We start from the raw sequence: 8,475 nt of genomic DNA on the forward strand, positions 1-8,475 counted from the left end.
ATTAGAGTAAAGAAAGAAGTTTGAATATTACAGCTCAACAAAACAACTTTTGAATGGTGGCGTTACATGAACTTCCTATAGATGTTACTCTCACCCTGGGAGAATGGGAATTTCCCAGCATGTGGGCCCATACTTCTCTCCTGTGAATGACATGCATTCTAATTTTGGGGGAGAAATGGGAGGTTGGTAACAGGGAGTGGGAAAGGAGGGGGGGGGCGATCACTCCAAAAGCTACAGAGAGCTTCACACTGCCAACCTCCATAACTCAATTATCAAATACATTCAAATCATACACGTTTACAGTGTTAACACGTCTTCCATCTGGGCCCTTACAGAAGCCACCGCTTTAAACGAAAACACGAGCAACCAGACTAAATTAATTCATCGACTTCTTCGCTAAAACCGCAAAAATAAACTTTATGAAAGTTGCTCTACTGCATTACGATGGAACTAATTAACGAGAAAGCTGCAACGAGCCCTGAAATGAAGACAAAGTAGCAGCTGCAACTTTGCACAATTGCCCAATGCGTGGTTACACAACATACACAATCTATACCATGAGAGGAAAAGGACGCTGGAAATGTCGAGAACACCGTGTAGCTTCCTCATGGCCAATCCGCCTGCTTGTTCCCGTGAACACATCAAGGTGTTCCTGCCTGTGTGGGCTTTTTTTTTTTTTTTTTAAATACCTGTTCTCTACGTTTCCTCCGCCATACCTCTCTGTGAGCGGCCTATACGCCTCCTTCACGTTGGAAGCGCCAGATCCGCTCTGCAAAGCCATTCCTGCCAGCTCACAAGCTCCTCAGCACAATACTGACGACTTGTTAGATTGCACAACCGCCTATAGGCTGCACACGCACACCAAGCGGCGTGAAAATGACCCCCACCCCCTCCTCTTCCACCACCACCTCCACCACCACCCACCCAGTACTCCGCGATCACGGCCCCGACGAGGTGCAGGACGCCTTTTATCCGTCCGCAAGGCGTCAAATCGCGTCCCGATCAAGTTTTTAAAGCCAGCTTCCAGATGCGCAGCGCGCAGGATTGGATCAACTCTCATTACCCCCCCCCCCCCCCTCCTCCTCCTCCTCCCCCCTCCCCACCTTCCTCTTTTCTCCACTCAAGTCTCATAAATAAACACTTAATCTTCACATCGCGACCTTTGCAACTTCCAAGTTTGCACTGAGCTCCTGAGAATTTACGCAAAAAAAAAAAAAAAAAAAAAAATCGGCTACAACTCGCAGCGGACAACCTCACCCCCACCTTCCTCCTCCTCCTCCTCCTCCTGCTGCTGCTGCTGCTGCTGCTCCTCTCCCTCCACAACCACCACCTCCTCCAAAATCATGAATAGTATCTAGCCAAGGGAGGGACACTCCGTTATGGGCAAAAAAAAAAAAGAAAGAAAGAGAGAGAAGGAAAAAAAAAAGTTGTCCATAAAACAAAGAAAGGCAGCCCGCTCCACAAACCCACACTTCGCGCTCCGCGGCCCGGAGGCTTCACGGCGTCCTTCCCGGCGGCCTGCGAGCGGATCCGGATCAGATCTGCGCAGCTCGGAGAGTCCGAAAAAGCCAAAGTCTTCCAACGGCACAGGCACACGGACGGCCCCTCAGATCCGGACTCCATCTTTGACTACTTGACATTCAGAGCCTGCCGGAGCAAATTCCTCGTTTGCATGCCTCCCACTGATTGGCCTCTTCCTGCGCTAGTCTTTGCTCTGTGATGAGCCATTGGTTTGGTTTCGGCGTGTTCAACATTTGTAGCCGGCTCCTGATTGGCTGCGCGCCGGGAAACGTCACAGCGCACAACGAATACCTGATTATTTGACTCCCCATTCACAAATTTCTCACCGTCTCCGCTCACTGTATCTGGATACTTCATCACAAATTCTTGCATTTACTTTTTTTTTTTTGGCACAAACCCCATCTGTGCAGTAAAAGGAGGAGGGGGGTAGATCAGCCTTTAATTTGCCTCCGGGTGGGGCAGTAATGCCGTTCACTGTGTTCAAACATGGCCGGAACCGGTTTTAACTTCTCACGTGCGCCTCCGGGGATCCGGCCCAGATTATCAATCGATTGTAAAACAATCAGTTTCGATGTGAATATAAACATTAAAACGCAACCCCGAGTCCTCTCTGTGCACAGGGCAAACTTAGGGCAGTTCGGATGCCGACGGAGTTTATGAAGATGTCACTGCGGGCAGAAAGTCGCCCTGAGTGAGAATATGAGGAATAAACAGGTCTGGTGTGGCTTGTGGGGGATCAGTGGTCGGGTCAGCCTCACACGATGCTGGGGGCGGACCCGGTGGGCGCCTCGGCCACTTGCGAAGCTTTGATTGACGCACAGAGAGGAGTAGCGGGCTGTGAAATCTGGCATTCCTGGCCAGAGGAGCTGAAATAATGGCATTATCCAGTGGGAGAGGGCCCACTTTTTACTCCCCACATACCCACCCGACTCCAGCCCACTCAGAAGGGATCTGATTGTGCAGCCAGTCGGGAAAAATGTTTGATGTAAGGCGGGGCACGATGGATCCGGTGAAGGCTTGGAGCAGTGATGCCCCCTCTGCCTCTACACACAGAGGCTCTTTCCGGTGACTCTCCAAAAACTGGACTGACTGAAAGTTTAGAACACGAAAGCCACCAGAGTTCACTTCTGAAAGTGAACGTGAGGATTTCTGTTGACTTAATTTCATCTCTGCTGCTGCAGCTCCATTTTCAGATATTGCAAACTGTATTGTGAATATTTTTTCCCCCATTTCAAAAACTAATAAAAAAAAGGTGTGCTTATTTTGTACATAAAATGAGATTCATTCCTGAAAAACAACAATTTCAAAGGCAATTTCAGCAAATAAAACGATTCATTTCTGATTCAGGATTGGCTTAAATGTGGAAAATATGATTTTATAGAGGTAAAAATGAATCATAATGCATCAGGACACAACTCCCAATTTCCTCACAAGGTTACAAAAATGTTTATGAAGTGATTCAAAAGTATTTGAAGGGATTTCAGAACTGTAATTACTTTAGTTGCTTTTCCCTTCTTATTCCTTTCTGTAACAGAAACACCAGACAACTTCACTAATGCTTGATATGTACAATTGATTTGTTAATCTCATTGTTCATTAGTACATTTTTGCAGCTTTCAAAATGAATAACCCGGGGAAAGATTATTAACACATGATAGTTCATCCACTTTGGCAGATCCCCTCAAAGATACTTTGACATTTTTCAGAAGATTTATATCATTTGAATACATGGTGAATTATTTATATACATGATTAAACCAGATATCATCAAGCAACACGAAACAATAAGGTCATTTATTCATTTGGCATTTTTTCCTTTTTCAAATTTAATGATATCTTCAAAGAGGTTTAGCCTACTGCCATCCTGCAGTTGCTTTTTTCTATTTAAGCCTGGTAGCCTCAAGGCTCAATTGTCTTTAATTCAAATTTAATGTTTTTTACTTCTTTAAATTATTAAAATCTTTCTGCTAATGAATAGCAAGAAATTAACTATATTGAAAGTGATACATGATTAATTATAAAATGTGTTTTTACTTAGAGGAAAGAATCTGAAGTGGAAATTTCATGTTTGTTTTAAAGACGTGATTTTATATTTTAGGGCCACATTTTGTTCATCTTTCCAATGTCCCAAATTAAAACATACTTCACAACTATGTCAATTTAAAAATGAACAGTTAATATACTGATTTATTTTAAAGAAAAGTTAATGAACATATTTTGCTACTGCTAAAAATGTAACTTCCAGGCCTACAATCTGAATAATAACTCATTTAGCTGACGTACATTTTCTGAGGTATCTAATAAATAAATAAGTGCTTTCTCACCACACTTTGTATACTTACCAAAAACACAATGAACTCGTGATTCCAACAAATCAGCAAATTTAAACAAATGCATTTCTACAAAAGCTGTATTTGTATGTAAAAAGATTTTTAGAATTATAGTTTTCCAATTTTACAAATGTTTTCCTGTTGGGCAGCATTTTTAAAGAAGTTTTTGCAAAAAGAATGTTTTTAAAAATCAAATTAGCAGTATGTTTAATCTTTAGGAAGGTATGAAGTTATAGATCATATGGAACATTTTGACATTAACCTTTCAAAACAGAAGAAACAGAAAAAAAAAAAAAATCTGTTGTCTTGGGAAATATTTCATTTTAAAATGAGCCTGAGGGGAAAGTGCCACAAAGTGCCATTCCCTGCTCCACGGCCTGACTTTAAACTGCTGCCTGTGTGAGGTATCATGGGGGCTGAGAAAAGCCTTTTAAACATGGGCGTTATTGTTCCCTCTTTTTTTTTCCCAACCTCCCATCCTCTGAAAATGTACCTCCTTTCTTCCTCTGCCCTTTAACCTCTCCCAACCCCCATCCCTCCATCTCACGTCTCTCTCCACGTTTCCCCTCTCTCATCGGCTGAAGACCAAACAACCATGATGGATCGTCATTGATAATTTCCCACCACCCCCCCCCCCACAACAAAAAAAGAAAGAAAGGAAGAAAGAAGAAACGAGGTTGATGGAGTTTTCTGGGGGATGGGAAGTGGGCTTTCTGCTTCATCTTTTTCATGAAGAAGTGAAGGTAGTAGATCCCACCTCGAGCACCGAGCACCCTGTGCACCCTGTCTCTTCCAAAGAGGGTTTCCCTCCCCTCCTCCCCTCCTCCCCTCTCCTCCTTCCCCCCTCTGCCTCCCTCTTGAAACGGACTCTATGGACTGCATGCATGACATTCCAGCTGTGTGGGTGGCACAGGCTTTTACAGCGTCTCCAACAGTACACAGGGCTCCTAAAGCACAACAGCAGAGGAACTTCAGCCCATGATCCATCTTCAGATACACTCCTCCACCCAGGAGCCGCCCTGTGCTCTCCATTATCCTGATTCCACCAGGGAAATCTGACAAGAAATGTCAACGGTTTGGCAATTTCCAGGTCCAGGAGTTCACAGAGCAGGAGGTGTAAAACAACATTTTTATTTATTTATTTATTTAAATATTTATTTTTGTGTGTGATACCCAGATTTTCTGTTTGGGGGATTCAAGGCCCCCTTTAACACCCCAAAAGGGATTTTTCTGTTTTCACTTTATGACTTCTCCTCAGAGCAAGATTCATTCAAGTAGTATGTAAAAATCCTGTGTTGTAATAAAATCTCCACATTCAAATTATCATTAAAGTGTAAATGTTTTATGAGCAAAAAGTATTTAAAGAAGTAAAGGCTCTAATTATGCAGAGCGGCCTACAGCAGTGGACTTTTTAATCTACATATATGTACATAATACTGGGTTTTATCATTATTCATTCTACACTGTTTTCTTAGTTTACTCATTAAAAATTGTTCATTTTGTATGTTTATTACATATTTATTTTGGTCTAAAATTTACACCTGCAAAGAAAGTAGAAATTCCAGCTGTCAAATTAATTGTAGTGGCACGTGAAGTACAATAAATAATCCTCATATGAAGTGCAAGCTTGATTGTACTGAGGAGCAGTGCTTCATTAAATGTTTTTCATTTCATTAAAATCAAATTGGAACGTGAGTTTCTCTCGACAGTTTGGCGCAGATGGCAACACATTTCTTCTGTTTCTGTTTTGAGTTGTGGCTAAATACACCGAGTGGATTTTCTGCTAGTCTTTTTACACACCACTAGAGTTCTCTTAAATACCAGTTCAACCTCTGCTGAGTTGTATCACAACATTGTATTTTCCCTGGAATGTAAGAGAGGAATATAGGTTTATTAATGTTCAATACGTAATAATGCATCATTTCTCTGTATTTTAAAGAGCAGAAACACTCCGATCATTTCATTATTTTGTCACTTTCTGTACAGGCCACTGTTTTAATATATTTCCATATAAGGTCAGATAATTAAGAAATGAAAAATATTTAATCTCATAATCATAACTATTCATGCTGTTTTAAACTTAGCACACAGAGTCTGACACATGATTTGCTGTGTAATTCATTTGAATTTGAACCTGTCATCTATTAATTCTGTTGCTTTTTCAGCATTAGTTTAATTTTGAAACGGCCAAAATAGAAGCATTAGTGCCTAATATGTGGTTCCTTGCTTTTTTCCGGATCAGATGACATGTTCAGTAAATTCTATTTATCTCCCTTAATATCACCAATTCTCCATGAAGGGCTGTAGAACAACTTCCTGGATACGCAGTGTGAACAAGAAAAAGTTCTAAAGCCCCAAACAACCCTTGACTTCATTATCTAACCACTGTATTTTAATTAAGATTATTGCAACTATTTATCTCCACCAACTGACTGGTAGAGGCAGCACCCAACAGAAGAACTAAACAAATTGCAAACCAACACACTGCACAACACCCCCCTCCATTAAATCAATTAGTCATGATCCCAAGATCATCATCCCATCCCATTTTGTGATCTACTGGTGGTGAATCTTTTCAACGACCAACAATAAACAACAAACCTCATGAAAAACTCACAGCCGCCAGACAAGTGTACATCGAGCTCTGTTTTTCATCCATCCACCGGGCGAGTGCAGCAGTAGAGTCCAAAGGATGAAAACGCTCAACCCCATTAACTGAACTTCAGAGGAATTCCTCACTTTACATACGGAATGCACTTTAGGTCAAAGGGCAAAGGGCCAGAGGGGAATCCACCCGCGCCCAGGCAGGCAGCCCTTATTTAAACAAGCCTGGAATGCCTGGTTGGAAGAGCGGAGAAGAAGAAGAAGGGGAAGGAACCTCTCTGCCATTAACATGAGCAGGGGCCACCGCCAATAAATACCAGCATTTTTTAAATTACCTGCAGTGGTTGACTTCATGTGCTTGTGACTCTGAAATTTATTATGAGCCTTTCCCAGTTATATACTCACCAGTTGGACTGGGAATAGATTTGTGCTGCTGCAGTCGGAGCTAGACTCACTGAATGTATGTAATGTGTTTTGCAGGATCCTGGAAGTGCAGTCAACCCCTTGAACTTACACATTTCCTCTTTTTTCCCCTTTATGGGGCTTATTTTACGCAGTCTAACTGTATCATATATATTCTCAATCACCTTTTTGCAGCTCTTAATTGAGACTATACAAGGTTTATAGGTGACATATTCAAACCTCGACCTCTTTTAGGGGCTGTAACACGCCTTAAAGTTGAAATAATCTTAATGCCTTTTAGTTCAGTTTATCCTAAAATCCCATAATAACATTAAGCATTGTTGGAAATTTTATAATCTACTAGATATTCAATGAAGTTTTACAAGTTAAGATGCACAGAACAACTTTGTAATGACTGACCAACCTTTATTGGCTTAAAAGGGGAACTACACAAAATGATTTACGCTTTTTGTTGTTTATATAATGTTGTTTTAGTCGTTTGACATCAGAAAAGTTGTCATTTAACTCACAAATTAGAATTCATGTCTATCCCATCGAAATCAAACTTCCAAATGCTTCCTGCACCAGTTGTCAACTGACTGAGGGCGCCCCGTCACCTGCTCATGTGTAATTTCAGGATCAACCCTACAAGCACCTCTGAATACAAAACCCTGTATTCCAGGCGTGGGCCAACCTCTCCATTTTTAGGACCATCTCGCCAAATTCTTTTTACAAATGACGTGCTACAATCCACACGGCCGTGGTGGAATTCTGTCCACTTCAGGGCTTCAAAGCTGCACAGGACTCATTGGGCAGTCTGGCCAATAGGTGAAGAGGGGTGGACCCTGCCTGCCTTGACCTCACCGACCTTCTCCAACCTCCCCCACCCACCTATCCACCAAGCCCACCCATCCAACCAGTGTCCTGCTCCTCACCCCCCCATCCAGTCAGCCAGTCAGTCAGTCAGTCAGTGGGTCAGACTGTCTGTCTGTCTGGTGGTCTCTGCACTAAATATTCAAATTCCCTTTGACCATTAAAGCACAGATTGCACTTCAGCTAAAATTCAAAGTCATCAAAATTAAGATCACTATTCATGACATCTTTTCATTTCATCAAATTGACTGTTCATGGGAGGATAAATGGATTTCCTCACTGAGTGTAATCACATTTTCCAGAAAAGTGTCATTCTTTATGCTTTCCTTTGTTCCTGACTCTGCTCATACACAACCACTTAGCCCACATTTGTCATTTTAATACACCAATTCTCCACAGATCCGTTATCACCTAGCAGCTAAAGTAAAACAGACAGACGGAAAAAGGTTTTATACCCACCACAGGCACAAACACAGAGACAAGAATTCTGGAATATTTTTCTTATTCTGCTGCAGCATGTCTATAAAATTTTGACTCAGGATCTTAGGTTTGTCATTGAGGAAGCCATTTTCCCACCAAGGCTCACAAGATTTACTTAGTTACTGTCGAATGATGAGAAGATATCTTTCGTTTCACTTTAACTTCATGATCTGAGATGATTGTTCTGAGTACACATTTTACAACCAAGTCATGGTGAAAAAAACTACACAAACATAAATATGTATATGTATAAATGGAGAGAGAG

The sequence above is a fragment of the Echeneis naucrates genome, chromosome 12 (assembly GCF_900963305.1).
Source record: "Echeneis naucrates chromosome 12, fEcheNa1.1, whole genome shotgun sequence".
Taxonomy (NCBI): domain Eukaryota; kingdom Metazoa; phylum Chordata; class Actinopteri; order Carangiformes; family Echeneidae; genus Echeneis; species Echeneis naucrates.